The sequence below is a fragment of the Oncorhynchus masou genome, chromosome 16, assembly GCF_036934945.1.
Source record: "Oncorhynchus masou masou isolate Uvic2021 chromosome 16, UVic_Omas_1.1, whole genome shotgun sequence".
In the NCBI taxonomy this organism is placed as follows: Eukaryota; Metazoa; Chordata; class Actinopteri; order Salmoniformes; family Salmonidae; genus Oncorhynchus; species Oncorhynchus masou.
This window is the reverse complement of record NC_088227.1, coordinates 19,263,512-19,282,182: the sequence shown is the minus strand read 5'-3', so window position 1 is coordinate 19,282,182 and position 18,671 is coordinate 19,263,512. Positions and strand designations below refer to the sequence as shown.

Sequence of the window (18,671 nt, the reverse complement as noted above, 5' to 3'; positions counted from 1 at the left end):
GTGTCAGAATATCTAGCTCCGCTCTGAAGCTCTTCTTTGTTTGTCCTCGATCCTTTTAACTGGCGAGGCGAAGAGGCATCTAAAAGAGCGTTTTGATGTATATGTTTAAACGCTCTTTACTGTGTTCCCCTGTTTGACATAGTAAAAATAGTGGTGCTTTGTTGCCACCTGCAATCCGATCAGCGCAGTCTGACTACTACGTGATGCAGCACCACTTTACAAACACAGAGACTAGTCCCCTGACAGCTCCAGACAACGCCATCAGCCTGATATTCAACCTCTTTGTGAACATGAACTAGATGTGAACATGAAAGCCAGTCAGCTATTAGTGTATTCGGCGTCTATGTGTTTTTAGCAGGCTTCGTTTGTCTAGTCTCGTTTACCATTTTGAAGTCGTTGGCACTTTGTTCAGTCTTGGTGGGCACCAGTCAGACAGACATGCCACCACTCGTTTTCTGACATGTAGTGTATGTTATCTTAGCTGTCAGACCCATACATGGGGGTTCATGTTGTTCAGTGTATTTATACAGTATCTTCCCTATCCTATATCTAAATAGGTTGATGGATGCCTAGCACAAGGGACAAATTGGAACAGTTGTGGAATCATCACTTCCTCCCACTCGACACCTGCTTTCAGAGCTGCATCCTGCTCCTCTCCAAGCAGACTGTGATTTTGGGCTGAGAAGAGGAGGCGTCGCCATTGCACACTCACTCACGCACGCACTCACCCACACCCACAACACGAACACTCTCACATCTTATTTAGGTGGGCTGAGGAAGGGAAGTGTGAGCTGTCTCTGTGTCATGTCTCTAGTGCTGCCAGTGACCAACGCTGCATATGCTTTAGCATCCTGCCTGTGTCAACACCACGGTCTACGCACCACCTCTCCTCCTCCTCCTTCCTCTTCCCTCCTCTCCTGTCTCCTCCTTCTCTCCTCTCCTCGCTTCTCCTCTCCAGTCTGGGCCCACCGCACCACACAGCAGAATAAATCAGGGAATAAACACACCTATAGCGCACCACAAAACACTTGGAGGGAAGATAAAGAGAATATTTGCGGAACCCCCAAATTAAAAATGGTGCCACCTCTCATTCGGAGCACGTCTCAAATAAAACATAGTCTTGCAAAGGCATAATCACTCAATCTACACCAGTGTGCACACACCCTACCCCCTGGACACAGAAAGCAGGTTGTGTGTGTGCGATTTCAAAACACTTCCAATGCAAGTGGCATACGTAGCTAGTAGTCCTGTAGGGGCTGTGTCTTGGCAGGCAGGTATGCACCGGTAGCCTAGTGGGAAGTTTCTCTTTTATCTGATTTCTGGCCATTTTCTCATCCCATCTGGCAGTTGGCAGATCCACAGAAGCTGACATTGTTGCTCCTCTCCTGAGTATCTAATTTAAGCATCCGATCTGTCAGAACTGCATTGGGAGCCTTCAATCTTCCATGCTGTGGCATGCTACACACTTCCCTCACAACTAACAACTCTTATCTGTATTGCAAGCCAGTTCGTACACAACACCGACTAAAGTGGACGAGCAATAATGAGGAGTAACGTGCTTTAAAGCACAGCGCCCGGGCCCGGGCCCGCATGCATGGAATGGATAAGAAGAATGCCCTCCATCTCTCTGTGATGTTCTCCTCCATCCTCAGTTCACCCCTCTGCTCGCCATAGAATTACTAGCAAAGTCAGGGAGCTGTGTGTACAGTTAGTTCATCCATGAGAATACCTGTGTCTGTATAGAAGGAGAGTTAGAGACCTGGGCCACACTGGGTCGTATCACTCAGCGCTGACAGCTACAGGATCATTGATAGTCCTGGGATCAACTCTGTTCTAAGTCAATGAGGAGTAATTGGAGTTAAGTGAGCCCTGAGTATCCATGCCTACTGGGCAGGATACTACAGGGGAGATGCTGTTCTATGTGTGAGAGGCCCCACTGAATTTACAAGCTGCCTTCCTGTAGAGCGAGAAGTTCATACAGTATATTGGTGTACTATGCAGTATGAATTAGGCCAATGTATTATTTTTCTTGCTGCAAGAATGTACTTTTTTTTGCATTTGAAATATTGCGATGCAAAAAGTACTGTAAAAGATTGTGCAGAAAGAGTTTAAAAATAAACAATGTTTTACGTCTTAAGGAGTGCATAAATATTATTTGGTGTTGAAAGGGAGTCCCTGTAGTTTCATTTGAGGTGTCTGATGTGCCACTGTATAGAAAGCTATAATTTAGGTGTTTTTTCTCTCCCAAGCAGAGATCCAAAAAGCTGCTCTGGCAAGTTTGTGGGATATATAAATATTGAAGCAGCAAATTCCGATGCTAGTCGAGACTGTAATCCTGTAAAAGATTGCTGCATATTTGCTCTGTCTTTTTTTAGGCAACATACATTTATGTGAGAGATTTTGGTCAGCCTCTCACACAGAGTAGCACTGCTGTTTAGCTACAGCCAGATGGGGGAGACCTTGTTAAGGATAGCGTTGAGAGACTGAAGGTGTGTGGGGGCGGATGCTTCCCCATCCGCCAGGTGAATTGAGCAGTGTTTAAAGCATCATTGTTCAGCGAGACCCCCCCCAGAGAAGGATCTAGCCTGAGGCCTGGGTCCTTCTGCCTTCTTTAGTACTCCTCACAGATGCCAGTTTTCCCCAGCCTCTCTCTCTCCCTCCCTCCCTCCCCTGCCTGCTCTTGTCTGCACACAAACTGCTCTTTGTTCGTCTCAGAATAATGTTTCCGCTTCGTATGCGCCCACTCATGACATCTCCTTAATTCCTTGAATGGATAAGGAAAACGATGGTGTGTGTTGGTGGCCTTGTGAGGTGATTAAACCACACTTGAGTGTGAGGCTGATATCACAATATGCATAGGTGACTAACTGTTGGCGATGTAGATGTTAGTATTGATAAATTATTAGGTTAGCCCTACAGAACAGCAGGGGAGGAGAGAAGGATCTGCTCCAGGATACAGATGAATCAGTGCGGCTGCCTGACTGGTGTTACCCATGTGGTCCGGTGTTTGCGGAGGACTCTATTAAAGCTAGTAATCTGCATAAACACACAGCGGATCTGAGGAAGGCCCAGCAGCAGGCAGAGAGGCAGGGAGGCAGATTGATTTCCTCTGCTGGGACAGACCTGGGCTCTCCGCTGATGAAACCCGGGTCTGTCTGCTCTGTTTGACTGGGGACCTTATCTCTCTCTCTCTATCTCCCCCCACCCGCATCCTCTCCTCCCTTCTCTCCCCTGCCTTGAGCCACTCTGTTGCGGTAGCTCCGGAGCCTCCCGCTGCTTCTCAGCCTCCTGTTTCTGGGATGGGCTCGGGGGAAGGACCTAAAATTAGCAGCTCCCCCTGCTCTGTTTTGCTCGGCACGGATCGCTTAATTAGCTGTAGAACACAGCATTGCTTAGCCCGGACTTGTGCCAGGGATGCATTATATAAGCGTTATATCATTTGATGCATATTTTATGCTGAACAGTGCAGAGAGAGAGAGTGTTGCTTGATGGCGGTGCCCCGCTCGCAGACCTGCGCCGTTGAGTCAGATAAGAGGCCGAAGGTGAACTCTGCTCGCAGAATTTGACATTGAGAGAAGTTACTTTAACCAGTATACAGAGGCAGCGTCTCAGAGGCTGGGGGTGCTAATGGTGTCTCTAATACTACTGTATTCTCCACGGGCAGTGTAGTTAGTGTGGTATTGGTAGAGTGTATGAATGGAGGATGATTGGCATATACACGTAATCATCCTGCTGTGAAGATAATGAAGTCACTTATTATTTCCAGTGTGTCTATTTGTAGCGCCGCTCTCATTCGTCGAAGACAAAATTACTTGACTACAACGGAGGTGCAAAATGAATTTGCGTCCCATCTTATCCACGTTCACCATCTAGAACTACCTTCACTTATATGAGTCAGCACGCGTGCTCGTTATACAGTAGTTATACTATATCCTCTATATACCCACTAAATTCACAGAGAAAGTAGGTTTCGTAGTGGTGTAGTCCTCTATGGGTAAGCGACGTGATGTTGTCTTCTCTGCTAGCTGACCTACAAGGACATTGCCGGACACAAAGTGTCCTGTGTAAAGGCCTGTCTTTGTTGATGGCTTTGAAGAGATCAAATACTCTTGATTTTTTTATTACTAGTCATTTTTTAAATATTTTTAATAAGTGTACATTGTGACCATGGTTACAGTATATGTGTTACTGTTGTACCATCTCGAATGTTCTTTCATTACAGTTGATGGGATGACCCTGGTCATACAAGGGGCCTTCAACAAAGCAATGGCATCTATTTAGCGTGACAATGTTGTGAAAAGTCACACCGTTCTTTACACTAGCTAGGATTACACACGCACTACAGTTACATAAGAAATTGCAACATTCACACAAATCAAATCACAACACCAACAGAGGCATCCATAACACAACATGATATGAAGTCACAGATACAGTTGAAGTCAGAAGTTTACATACACCTTGGCAAAATACATTTCAACTCAGTTTTTCACAATTCCTGACATTTAATCCAAGTATAAATACCCTGTTTTAGGTCAGTTAGGATCCCCACTTTATTTTAAGAATGTGAAATGTCAGAATAATAGTAGAGAGAATGATTTATTTCAGCTTTTATTTCTTTCATCACATTCCCAGTGGGTCAGAAGTTTACATACACTCAATTAGTATTTGGTAGCATTGCCTTTAAATTGTTTAACTTGGGTCAAATGTTTCGGGTAGCCTTCCACAAGCTTCCCACAATAAGTTGGGTGAATTTTGGCCCATTCCTCCTGACAGAGCTGGTGTAACTGAGTCAGGTTTGTAGGCCTCCTTGCTCACACATACTTTTTCAGTTCTGCCCACAAATGTTCTATGGGATTGAGGTCAGGGCTTTGTGATGGCCACTCCAATACTTTGACTTTTTACCACAACATTAGAAGTATGCTTGGGGTCATTCTCCATTTGGAAGACACCATTTGCGATCAAGCTTTAACATCCTTACTGATGTCTACGAGACATTGCTTCAATATATCCACATAATTTTTCATCCTCATGCTGCCATCTATTTTGTGAAGTGCACCAGTCCCTCCTGCAGCAAATACCCTCACAACATGATGATGCCACCCCCGTGCTTCACTGTTGGGATGGTGTTCTTCGGCTTGCAAACCTCCCCCTTTTTCCTCCAAACATAACGATGGTCATTATGGCCAAACTATTCTATTTTTGTTTCATCAGACCAGAGGACATTTCTCCAAAAAGTACAATCTTTGTCCCCGAACCATAGTCTGGCTTTTTTATGGTGGTTTTGTATCAGTGGCTTCTTCCTTGCTGAGCGGCCTTTCAGGTTATGTCGATATAGGACTCGTTTTACTGTGAATATAGATACTTCTGTACTGGTTTCCTCCAGCAACTTCACAAGGTCCTTTACTGTTGTTCTGGGATTAATTTCCGCTTTTCGCACCAAAGTACGTTCATCTCTAGGAGACACAACCCGTTCCTTCCTGAGCGGTATGACGACTGCGCGGTCCCATGGTGTTTATACTTGCGTACTATTGTTTGTACAAAATGAACTTGGTATCAAGTTGTGTCAAGCAAAGAAACACTGAGTTTGAAGGTAGGCCTTGAAATATATCCACAGGTACACCTCCAATTGACTCAAATGATGTCTATTATCCTATCAGAAGCTTCTAAAGCCATGACATAATTTTCTGGAATTTTCCAAGCTGTTTAAAGGCACAGTCAACTTAGTGTATGTTAACTTCTGACCCACTGGAATTGTGATACAGTGAAATAATCTGTCTGTAAACAATTGTTGGAAAAATTACTTGTGTCATGCACAAAGTAGATGTCCTAACTGACCTGCCAAAACTACAGTTTTTTAACAAGAAATATGTGGAGAGGTTGAAAAACAAGTTTTAATGACTCCAACCTAAGTGTATGTAAACGTCCGACTTCAACTGTATATAGCTGCTCCCATAGTTTAATAGAACCCTATAAAACTTCCCATTAAGAGTATTGTTGTGTGTGCAAGCCAGGACAAGCTAACAAAGCCTGTTGATTTTTCGGAGAAATCACTAAATAAATATGTGTCATGTTACTTCCCGAAACAAGACATGTTTACAACCGGGGCTAAGGGCCCAGTGACTCCCTTTCTTGGCAGCACCGTACACCGGGAGCGGGAAAAAGCATGCAGGTCCTCATTAGGAGTGAGTGTGGGAAAGTAAAGTAAGGAAACAGGATCGCATCCAGGATCGGCAAGTCGTTGGCGGTCTCCAAGGTGAGAAGGTTCCCACAGAGACTTCGTCATTGAGGATTTAGTTTGGTTGGAGGTTGATGCCATGTATTGGGATTCCATTACCTGACCAGTTACCAGACCAGTTGACTGTGTCTGCTTTCTTCAGCGTGGCACTCCATTTATGTTAGCTAACAGCTGTGTTTACACATCCATCAGGCAGCCATGGAATCAATCACTGGGCTGGGAGCGAAGTGTTTCATTCAGTTGTATTCCAAACGGAACTAGATGGATCGACGGCACATGCATATGTGGTGTTTCGTTCTATCCATTTGGTACATGGGAATTCATTTCATACCGTTATTGGTCTTTCAGAATGAAATGCTTGCCATTACAATTGACCTGCTTGGTCATATATGTGTGTGTGTGTGTGAGAGAGAGAGGGAAAGAACATTCAAGGGGCAGCCCATTGTAACTTCAGCTTGAGCCTATCAGCCTGCATGTCCTTCAACGCTCATCCACAAACAACCTCTCAGTGTTACTCTACTCCCCAGCCAGGCAATATAATGTAAATGACAGTCTGCCCAGGCAATAAGGATGAATGGTATGTCTGTGCTTTCGCTTGGTTGTCACTGCTGGAGGGAGTTGTTTTTCGAACGCAAAAAGGTAAGATTATCATCTCAGTTGAAATATGTAAAGAGATGTGTCATTCTGATCATGGTCCTCTATAAATGTACTGGTCTTCTAGAACACGCTTGCTTATTTGTGGTGTAGAGCATCGTGTACTGGATATTCATGTCATTGAAATGCTTTTTTTTATTACATCTGTCAATATTCAAGATGCCACTTACCACCTTCTCAGAGCCTCCTACTCGGTTCCTGTGTACATGCCACAAATAGCTACAAATTGGCTGCCATTAAAACCTGTTAAAACCCAGATTATGTAAATTGTCTGTAAAACTGAAAGGTGTGATGCATCCCAATTAATATCATGTTTGATGAACATTTCATCCAGCCATCTGTGATGGAGGATTTGGGCTGACAATTGTCTTTCGTTTAAATAAAAAAAGTGGCAAATCACAAAAATGTGATTATGAGGCGATAATGCTTTTTCCAGGGCAATTATTACAAATGATCATAATAATTGAATTGTTTATTAACTCCCATCCATGGTCTTTCATGAATCACAACATTATATGACCTATTAGTTGGCTGCAACATTTGGTTTTGATTCAAGTTTGAAAAACATGCATTTTCAGTGAGCCAGCCTGAACCCAGATATCTTTTGGTTGTTTTGTTCTTGAGGCTTAGTGAGTCACCTGCACTTCCATGCATTGATGTTTGGAGGGGTGCTGAGGGCCATCCAACCTCAGCAGGGGTGATCTGTTTGGGAAGCCCCCGCATAAGCCAGCTGATCTGAGTTAGGGCCAAGTCTAAAATTGGTACTGCTTGTCTGGCGCATTTTGGCGTAAACTGACACTCTAGTGGGAGTAAAAAAAGGCCATGGGGGAGTGGAGGGGTGAGCGGGGGGGCTCTCTGGGCTGTTCTGCCTGCTTTGCCTTACTGCCGGGGGCAAAAGGTGCCCTGGGCAACATAAGACCCTGTGGAATGACAGGGCCAGAGAGAGGGGCTCGGGAGAGACGTTCAGTTTTCGGTTTTCGCACCGAAAGGTTTTCATCGCTGGAATCGGGGACAGCTGTGGGATACCCACTTGGCTGACGGTGGAAAACACGCAGACAGGCAGGCGGGGTTGCGTTGTGTAACTACTAACCAGGTCCCTGATGGCTGGCTGAGAGCGAGTCACTGCCTTGCACTCCGATGAGCAATTGTGCCTTGGGTTGCATGAGAGCGTGTTTGTTTTGGAGGGGCTGTTGAGTGACTGTTTTCATGATCGCTTGCTCTCATTCTGTCAGGCTCCCTCACGCTCCCCCAAGGCTTGCTGGGGGGATCCACCTCCTGGCCAGGGAGCGTCAGGGGTCGCCAGGTCAAATATGACATTAGAGAGGCCAGGAACATGTGACACACTGTGTTTCTACTTATCTCTCTCTGTCCCTACCTGGCTAAAAGGAGAGAATGGAAAGTGATATATAGTGATTAAATGTGATGAACTCATTCGATATCTGCTTATTCAATATCTGCGTAAAGGAGCGCATTTGTCAAGTTAAATGGGGAATGATGTGAGGGAAAATGTTCATTGAAAAATGAACAATGTGTTGTCTGGAGGTCGTACAACCTGCATTCAATACCGTAACTTTAGACATACAGTGCATTCGGAAAGTATTCAGACCCCTTGACTTTTTCCACATTTTGTTACGTTACAGCATTATTCTAAAATTGATATTTTTTTAATTCTCATCAATCTACACACCCCAGAATGACAAAACAAAATGTTTTGTTGTTGAATTTATAGCAAATTGGGAATTAAAATAAAATAATGAAATATGACATTTACTTCAGTATTCAGACCCATTACTCAGACATTGTCCTGAAGCCACTCCTGCATTGTCTTGGCTGTGTGCTTTGGGTTGTTGTCCTGTTGCAAGGTGAACCTTCGCCCCAGTCTAAGGTCCTGAGCGCTCTGGAGCAGGTTTTCATCAAGGCCTTTGCTCCGTTCATCCCTCGATCCTGACTAGTCTCCCAGTCCCTGCCGCTACAAAAACATCCCCACAGCATGATTCTGCCACCACCATGCTTCACCGTAGGGATGGTGCCAGGCTTCCTCCAGATGCCAAAGAGTTCAATCTTGGTTTCTTCAGATCAGAGAGTCTTGTTTCTCATGGTCTGTGTCCTTTAGGTGCTATTTGGAAAACTCCAAGTGGGCTGTCATGTGCCTTTTACTGAGGAGTGGCTTCCGTCTGGCCACTCTACAGTACCATAAAGGCATGATTGGTGGAGGGCTGCAGAGATGGTTCTCCTATCCCCACAGGGGAACTTTGGAGTTCTGTCAGAGTGACAATCGGGTTCTTGGTCACCTCCCTGACCAAGGCCCATCTCCCCCAATGGCTCAGTTTGGCCGGGCGGCCAGCTCTAGGAATAGTCTTGGTGGTTCCAAACTTCTTTCATTTAAGAATGATGGAGGCCACTGTGTTCTTAGGGCCCTTCAATGCTGCAGAATTTATTTGGTAACCTTCCCCAGATCAGTGCCTCAACACAATCCTGTCTCTGACCACTATGGACAATTCTTTCGACCTCATGGCCTGGTTTTTGCTATGACATGGTGGACCTTATAAGGACAGATGTGTGTCTTTCCAAATCATGTTCAACCAATTGAATTTTCCACAGGTGGACTCCAGTCAAGTTGGAGAAACATCTCAAGGATGATCAATGGAAACAGGATGCACCTGAGCTCAATTTCGAGTCTCATAGCAAAGGGTCTGAACAATTACGTAAACAAGGTATTTCGTTTTTTTTGCTTTGTTTTTTTGGGGTATTGTGTGTAGATTGATGCTAAAGAAAAAGAAAGAATTTAATCCATTTTAGAATAAGAATGTAACGTAACAAAATGTGGAAAAAGGGAAGGGGTCTGAATACTTTCCAGATGCTCTGTATTGCTATTAAAAATGTAGTGTGTGTTGCATGCTGTGGGGACTTCCTGTATTCCTCTTCGTGAGCTCCAGGGGTGTATAAGTGAAACCCACTGCTCAGCTTTAAACATAAGAATACAGAGAAGGTTCCAGTTGTGCGTTTTTTTTTTCCTTCTCTCTCTCAGTGTAGCTCTCATGGCCACTTTACATTAGGCACAGATATGCAATATGTGGCTGATGAAATGTAACATCTTTAAGAGGGCCATTGTTACTTTTTTTTCTCTTCCTGTTTTATAGGAAGTTCAATATGATTCCAGGTCTCTGATTACTTGCATTGAGGTTAACTACTCCTGAAGGCAATGGGTTTCAGAGGGATACGGTGTCGTATTGCCAACCTGCTTTTGGGGGAAAAGTATAATTTCCTTTCCCGCCTCTCTGCCTGCTTTTAAACAAGGGATCTGTGTCGCAGTGCCGTAAAAAACTTCCAAAATAATAATATAAAATAATATAATAACTATTTAGTATGATGCAAGCATTTCATCGAGGTAGCTATGTTGGTTAATTATGCAAGTGTTAATAGGAAATCACTCTTCTAACAGGATATCAGCGCGTGTAAAATACTTCCAGCAATACTTGAGATGAAATATTGTTGCTGTAAAGGAGGGGATGTAATGGAGGGGATGAAAGTCCTCAATTAACACTGTTTGTTTGCTCTTGTCCCAGAAAGAGGCTTACTGACCTTTTCTAGCATACATTTAGGTTATATTCTTTTGAGACATTTTGTAGCCTTTTAAAAGGGTACACTCCACTCAGAGTTTTGGGACTAATGTTGTCCTGAATGGAAAAGGTTGGAATCTTGCTAGACATTTTATGGTATAGAAACCCATAAGGCAATGCATTGACCTGAGGTGCTGCAAAAGGATCTTCTGCTGTGTTCATAGAATTGTCCACTTGAAGAACTCATGGTTCTCTAATACATGTACCTGGGGATACCTAGTAGGTTGCACATCTGAATGCATTCAACCGAAATGTGTCTTTGGCTTTTAACCCCACCCCTCTGAATCAGAGAAGTGCGGGGGGCTGCCTTAATTGACGTCCACGTCATCGCCGTCCGGGGAGCAGTTGTTGTTAGGGGTTAAGTGGGCAGAAGGGCAGAAGAGAAGATTTTTCCACCTTGACAGTTCAGGATTTGAACCAGTGACCTTTTGGTTATTGGCCCAACACTCTTAACCGCTAGTCTACCTGCCAAGAGATGAGAGTTGGTTGATTCTCTTTTCAAGACACTGAGGTGATCTGTGTGGGCAACAACCCCCCCCCCCCACACACACACACACACCCAGGATGAGTTGGGATGAAGGACGATGGCCCCTGTGTATTGGACATCAGAACAGAGCTACTTGGTTTGGTATTTTATACCGTTTTTGACAATCAAAATACAATATTCCTAAAACACTATGAAAACATGTTGCTACTATACCATTCTGTTGCTTGGTATCCAGGGTATGTTGCGCCTTTATATGAGTATGTGCACTTTGCACAATAAGTAGGTTCATTATTTATACTCTGAGTATGTTGACAATATGAAAGGGCCAACATGGTAGAGAGCTGTCCTAGTTTTACACGCTTACATAACCAACATGTTTCTCAAATGAAGACAGTCAACCAGTACAGGAGGATGGGGGGACTGTCTCTTTAAGATAAAGTCTGAGAACGTCTGGAGCTTGTTAAACACTGCCGACTGTTTTCCTTAGCGACTACCTGTTTTTCTCTCCAACCATCTGTTCATATGTTGTGTGGTGTCGTGTTATTCTCTTTCGGTTGCCTACCACTGTAAATACACGTGCAGGGTAGAAATAACGAGGCATGTCGTTGTGAGCTATGTGAAATTGGGTTCTATTGATCTTGTCTCAGACATGCCTTCAACTATGCGCCTGGTACTGCTCACTGCTCAGGAGCACTGTGCTCTTAGTAAGAGGTGTACAGTGCGGACTATTGACTTCTGTTCACAGCAGGTGTTGGTTATGTTGAATTGCCCATACGTAGCTATGGTGTCAGGTCTCCCGGGAGTCCTTGGTGTGTGTGCGTATTAGGGCCAACTATTCCCAGTTGTCTCCTGCCCACACCGGTTCCTGATTCCCCATAGAGAGGTCAACAGAGGTTAAGTTATTTTTAGACCTGCAAATTGGATTCTCCAGTAAGGGCAAAGTAACAGTGGGCTTCTTATAGATGTGTACGTTTGTCTTGCATGACAGCATGGGTGTTATTAACCAATTTATCACCAGCACGGGACTGGTGTCTAACCTTGGTCGAGTTGGTCCACTTTAAATAAGCGCCATACGTGTTTGTTGTCATCCGCCGAGTGTTGAGCTGAATTCCTCTCCACAATGCCTGCTATTTTGGCCATGTGTGACCCTGAATGTATGCAATGCGGAGAATGTTACACGGTGACCCTCAAACTAGCCGCACCGCTGTCACTCGTGACATACCTGTGGCTGACACAGAACCATAAACATGCACTAATATCCACACTACAGCTGCAAAGAGGGTTGTCGCTGGAGGCCTTTTCTCAACAGGGATACTCTCCCTCCTCTCTCCCTCTCTCCTTTCGCACTTCCCTCTCTCCCTCCCCCCCCCCACTTTCTGTGATGCCTTGTCGCAGTGCTGACCTGTCCCAATGTCACTCTCCGTGGCCGATAATGTGGTGGTAGCCGCACGTTGAAAGAGCAAGACAGGAGGAAATCATATCGTTGACCGGAGAGCAGAGGATGGGGCCAGAGATGGCACATCTCAGAGGATTTTACAGTATTGGCCTGGCGAGATATTTATAGAGGTGAGGAGTGGGATGTAGGAGGGGGAGAGGGGGAGTCACAGCCGGCAGGGGAAGCAAGCTGGCCGGGAGGGGTAGAGGGGAGAAGGGGGGGGGGAGTTACCATGTTGTTTTGGCCCCCTGGCCGGTACACACTCTCTGGGACAGGACAACCCCCGGGGGCCTGCCGGGCTGCCCCGATAAGGCTGTGCTACTGTGTCATCACAACAGTAAAGAGTACAGCTGCACGATATGGGAATGTCATCTATTTGCTATTTTGTCTACCAAATATTGTGATTGCCATTTTACTTGCGATTTAGATCAAAACACTTGGGTGAACTGTTGGGATCATAGAAATAAAAATGATGGTTGGTGTCTATGGTTGGTGTTGTTTGGCATGACAACGACAGGTACAGTAGAAGTTGTTGTGACAGGTTAGGAACCAAAGTGTTGATCAGAGCTTCCTAGGGGGATGCTTTTTACATTAAAATGGTCCATTCGTGGCATTTAAAACAAATTGCAGCCTCTTGCGATATTGATATTGCACATGTCAATATTGCAATTTTGACTACAATTCCATTCATTATGCAGCCATAACTAAGAGAGAGCAGCATCCTGCAACAGCCATGCTCCTACCACTCCGCCCCCTAACTGTTGCCTTTCACTTGACCCCTCTATTTGTGCTCATGTCTTGCTTAGGAAAATGTCAACTTACTTTGTGAAAAAGACTCGGGGGCCAGCAGAGAGAGAGACATAGAAAGAAAAAAGAGCGAAAGAGAGAGAGCGCGAGTGTGTACAAGCCGCTGCCTGGTCTTTGGGCCAGTGGAAGTGCCTCTAAATGTAGTCTGTTGTATAATCCCTCTGGGGGCCCTATTGCTATTTCTGTTCCTAAGTATGCGTCATGACTGACTGGGTATTTTCTCTGGTGACTAGCTTACATCAGTAGGTCTCCTAACAAGCATACACTCTCTCTCTACCAGTGAGTGGCTATTCTGATTGATGGGAGTTTGGCCCTGGAGTTTGGTTTTTCTATTGGTGACCACAGAGAATGGACAAGAGGAGTTTCACCCCAGAGGAATGCTGTCGGTGACTGGAGATGTTGTGGGACTGGGGAGCTGATATAGCTAGGTTGGTAGACCAAATGTTTCTCCCTCTCTCCTTTTCTCTGTCTCTCCCGCTGGTGTTGCTGCTGAGAAGGTGATTTCCTTGTTGTCAGTGTGTTTTGTGAACTGAATGGGGGATGACAGTGGCTGTTGGATTGCCACCGGAGTGTTGATAGTGTTACGGACAGGGCAGGGGGGCCTTCTGCTCTGTGTGTTGTGTTACCCACTGTCTGCTGTGTGTTGTTGTAGCGATTCAGCCTTCACTTTGCTTGCCTGTGTGTGTGTGTGTGTGTGTGTGTGTGTGTGTGACAGATTGGGCGTGGTCTGGGCTGCAGGGGTTGTCACAGGGCTGTGTGTGTGTGTATGACAGATTGGGCCTGGTCTGGGCTGCAGGGGTTGTCACAGGGCTGTGTGTGTTTGCCTGCTCTGTGTTCCTTGTTTGCACAGCCTTGGCAGGCGTCTCCCAGACAGAGATAAGAGGGAAACAATGCCTGCCTGTTTACAATCCACCTTTTCTTACGTATCCCCCTTCCTCCCTCCGTCATTCCCCTGTCCTCTAGCTCTCCTCTCCAGGAGCTCTCCAGTGGGGCACTAGTTGTTTACTCTGTAGGAAGCATGGCTGTAGGACCCCCGGTCACTTCCCCCTGGGCTCCACTGATGAGCTTACACAGAGCTGTCAGTTTTCTCCACCCCACCCCCTCCTCCCCAAGCTGCCGTTGCATGCTTTGAATCAAACCTCCCTCTATCTGTATTCCCCAGGGAGAGGGACAATGTTGTTTAACAAGAACGGGTTCCTTTTACAGCCTAGCACCCAGAGCCACAGAATCGCTGCGTGTCTGTCTGCCTGTCTCTCTCACTCTGTCTGTGTGTGTGTGTGTGTGTGTGTGTGTGTGTGATCATACTGGAATAACTTGCTATGTGAGGGAATGTCCTGGTGATAAGGCAGGGAAACACCACACGTACACACACCTCTTGCCTCCCGCAGGTCTTACCCACATGCACATACACACAATTTCAAAGATGTTGCTTTCGGAAAAGCTCATCTTCCTGCCACTCTGCATGCTAATAATCACACACACCACCCCAGCAACAGAAACCCCAACCCCAAACTCAGTCTCTTTTCCGCACTCTTTCTCGCTCCTGTAGTCTACAGGAGTGAAATTAGCACAACCTTGAAATGAACTTGAACAACATTCCCCTCTACTCCTCCCTCCCTCCTCTCCTTCTCTCTCTCCCTGCCCACCACAGTCAGCCAGATAGGTTCCTTTTATGTACTCTCTCGCTTTTCTTTTTCTCACTCTGTCTGTCTTTCTGCGGAGAAGAGAACTGTAATACCCCTGTCTGATAACTGTGGAATGAGGATTCGTGCCTATGCCAAGTGTGCTAAACCATTTTTCCATTCACAAATTCTCAGACGATTTAGAATGTGTGTCACTGCTACTCACAGTGCTTCAGGGCGTTTGCGGGGACATTTTTGCCTGGGCATGGCTGGGGGACACCCCCTCCCTCACTGTAGGCTCCTGTCTGGCCTCCTACTGCCTCCCAACTCATCTCAACCTTTTGAGAGCTTATGTCCTAACCCTAACTACAGGAAGCTATGGGAGGGAAGACACGGTGTGCTCATGCTCATGTTTGTCTAATGTCCTCACGTCCTGGCTCTGTGCTGTGTGTGTAGTAGTGGATGCTATAGCGCTTGTACTCCTGCCTCCTGACAGGGCAGAGAGACTGAGTGGTGGGTCCCACGCTACTGCCTCATTGTTGCGTGGTGATGGGGCGTGTTGGTCAGTTGTCTCATTATCTGTATCTGTCGGTGGGGACCAATGCAACTACCCGACAAAGTTGGATTCCAATAGGCCTCAAAGGGCACGGGTAATGTTATGCAGGGCTACGTGAAGCAACCACTACTATGGTTGCAATGGAGCCACATCGAGAACAGCCTGATCCGGCCCCTGCTTTATCAGTTGCACTCTCTTGGCAGCGGGACAGGCCAGTAATTGTGTGCAGGTTTCGGTGCTGCATTCTTTGTTGCTTGTTTTCTGCTTGCGATTATTTGATTAGCCTCGAGCCTGTTTTTGAGTGTTCGCAAGCTATTTTTTGTGTGTGTGTGTGCGCGTGTGTGTGTGTGTGTGTGTGTGTGGTGTGTGTGGTGTGTGTGTGTGTGTGTATGTGTGTGTGTGTGTGTGTGTGTGTGTGTGTGTGTGTGTGTGTGTCTGTAATAAAGGATAATAAGGCATTTCACCCTGGAGCCCAAACAGTGGGAAGGGGGTCTCCCAACTTTATTTTTCCATCTAACTTGGTGTTTACTGCTTGCCTCCAGTCCTGTCTAAAGTGAGTCACAGTCAGTCCCACTCCCTCCACTCTACAAGGGTCTACTATGCAGAGAGGCCTTACTGCAAGCTGCGTTATTGCTACTCCACTCCCACGTCAATGACCATCGCTGTGCGTTATTCACATCCAGTATCCTACATTCTCTGTATTGGAGTAGGTTGGGATTTTTTTCTGCCCACGTACCTCACCCAAGGTCAGCCTAGCCTGGTAGCAGATATACATGTTTGCCCAAGCATATACAGATCTGTGACCAGGCTAGGAGCAGTTTTTGTCCATGACCTTTTCTCTGTCATTATCTCTGCTTTTCAGTCTCTCAGTCCCAGCTTTGATGCACCTGTTCTGACCTCGCCTTCTGGATGATAGCGGGGTGGACAGGCCATAACTCAGGTGGTTGATGTCCTGGAGGGCAGGCAGTGTGCCCCCGGTGATGCGTTGTGCAGGCCGCACCACCCTCTGGAGAGCCCTGTGGTTGGGGAGAATGGCTGTCCTGTCCAGTGTCCTGTAGTGTACAGTAGGATCCAGGTGGATGGGCTCAGTGTCTTAACCTGAGACGTGTGATCCTCAGTGACCCTTTTTTCAAGGAGTGTTCAGCTGTCTGATTCAGAGGAGGAAGTACATCAACACGTCAGTACTTTCATCACTGCTCTCCTCTCTCACGGCCTTTCTTTCTTTCTTTCTTTCTCTCTCGCTTTCTGTCGTTTCCCTTCTCTCGTTCTCTGTTTCCATCCCTCTCAAGTTCTCTCTTCCTTTCTTCCCCTCTCTCTCTCTCTCTCTCTCTCCCTCATCCTCTCTTTCGCTCTTGCTCTCTCTTTCACCCCCCCCCTCATGTCTCTCGCTCCCTTTGAAAAGTAAGTGTGTTCTAAGCAGGAGCTTGGCCCCAGTGACTGTGCATAGTACCAGTGGGGGTAATTGGCTAGCTCGGCCGTGCTCCTCTAGTATGGACATTTACCTCTATTGATGTGACCTTTATCTGGTCCCCGCTGTGTAGGTGGTAACATAACCACACAGCTAGAGTCACTCAAGCCAGCACGACTTCCTTTAAGGTTTGCATTCTCAAGCGCTAGCTGTTCAATACACTCTTCTGAATGGATGCTTCCACACAGCCGCTGTACAGAAAATGCCTTGATTGAATGGAAAAAGCCATTTCGGCCTCAGCAATCCTGGAAACACACACACAGGCATTATGATAATCATTGAATCCCCGATTCATTCTATATTTAGGTCCATTGCGGCAAACATCTTTTCACTATTCTCCTTGAAGCTGCACAATGGGCTTGTCTCAGCAAAAAAATGTATTGCTCACCTTCCTATGGAGAATTATGATTCATCTGTTCCTGTGAAGAACGTGGTAAGGACAGACAGACAGACCAGTAAGTTTAGCTGTGGAAATGTGTTTGGAGATGGGTGACTGTAATGTTTGTGTGTTTCGGTAAGTGTATCTCCTACTGTGAGAGTGCCTGTGCCGTGGTCTCTGACAGGGCGTGGCAAGTTCTAAGCCCCCCATACCTTCTGTCATTCTGTCCAGCAGCTGCTGGTGCCAGGTCCATGGCAGAGAGAGAGAAAGAAAGAGAGAGAGAGAGAGAGAGAGAGAGAGAGAGAGAGAGAGAGAGCGAGAGAGGCCCGGGCAGCGGGCACTGCCAGGCGGGCAAGCTTTCCTCTCCCTGGCTCCTACCCATTTCCTACTCAGCAGGTATCAGTCAGGCTAACACAGCCCAGCCTCTGTTCTTCTGGCAAACATGTCTTGTGCTCAACAGTAAAGCGAAAACAATGGAGGTAGTGAGAGTTGGGAGAGAGGGGAGTGAGAGGAGAGTGTGGGGCATCTATTTCTCAGTCAAAAACATATTGTACCTTTTGAAAATACAACAGCAGGCCCAGCATGCTTCATGTCCATTGTGTTCACAATCAGTATTCCTTTCCCACAGTTACCATGGGTTACTATTGCTTGTACTTCTAGGGCTAGCTTTGGCCACTTTTAGCATATCAGTGTATGTGGTCCGTGTGTCAAGTTAGATGGTGGGCTGGAGGTGCTGGTTCCTAGCCTGTATGGGAGGATTAGCACAGATGCTAATGCTAGTGTCAGTGGTTTGGCAGGGCAGAACGCCTCAGTGTCCAGGGTTAGCTGCTGGTGCTCTGTCATTACAGCCTGACTGCCAGCGCTGGAGGCCATGGCACCAGGCCTGGACAAACACGCACGGGTGCAAACAGGCAGGCAGGCAAGCACGTACACGCAAACACACAAACAGAGGAAGTGGAAAGGCAGGGCCAGGGGGACTCTCACACAGATGGCCCACTGACACGGGACACAGCGCCCATGGCAGACTGAGAGGACATGCAGAGAGAGGGAGGTGAAAGAGAGGAGAGAAGGAAAGAGAGTTAATGAATGAGAGGCTCCATGTAGAGGTGAGACAGATATTGTGAGGCAGCCAGGAAACTGGGACTGTGTTCCATGGAGTAAACACTTCAACTCTAGGTGATACCGCCTGTCCACCAGGCTTATTCCAGGCCACGTCAACTCTGACCACCTCACACCAACAGCGAGGGGACTGGAGGTAGAATGGAGCTCCAATGCAGGGGCTCAATGTGGCACAGCCAGGCTACTCAACAACGGCTCAAAATAGCTAGAAGGCTAATTGCTAGCAGGCTGGCCGTTTGGTTCCTTTCTATATTTTCCACCATGGAGCCTTTTGTTGAGAGGCTTT

At 46.4% G+C, this 18,671-nt stretch overlaps 1 protein-coding gene across 4 annotated transcripts in view; it reads left to right on the top strand.

Annotated features, from left to right (window-relative positions):
• The window catches only part of LOC135557608 (transcription factor HIVEP2-like), a 93,127-nt gene that overhangs the window by 17,023 nt on the left and 57,433 nt on the right, over window positions 1-18,671 (top strand). The window contains exon 1 of one of the 4 annotated variants that reach the window (XM_064991041.1): window positions 13,456-13,669. The exons of the other annotated variants lie outside the window; for them this stretch is intronic. The gene's annotated coding sequence lies outside the window, so the exon portion shown is untranslated. Of the gene's footprint in view, window positions 1-13,455; window positions 13,670-18,671 lie in introns of those variants that run through there. 4 annotated transcript variants of the gene reach the window in all.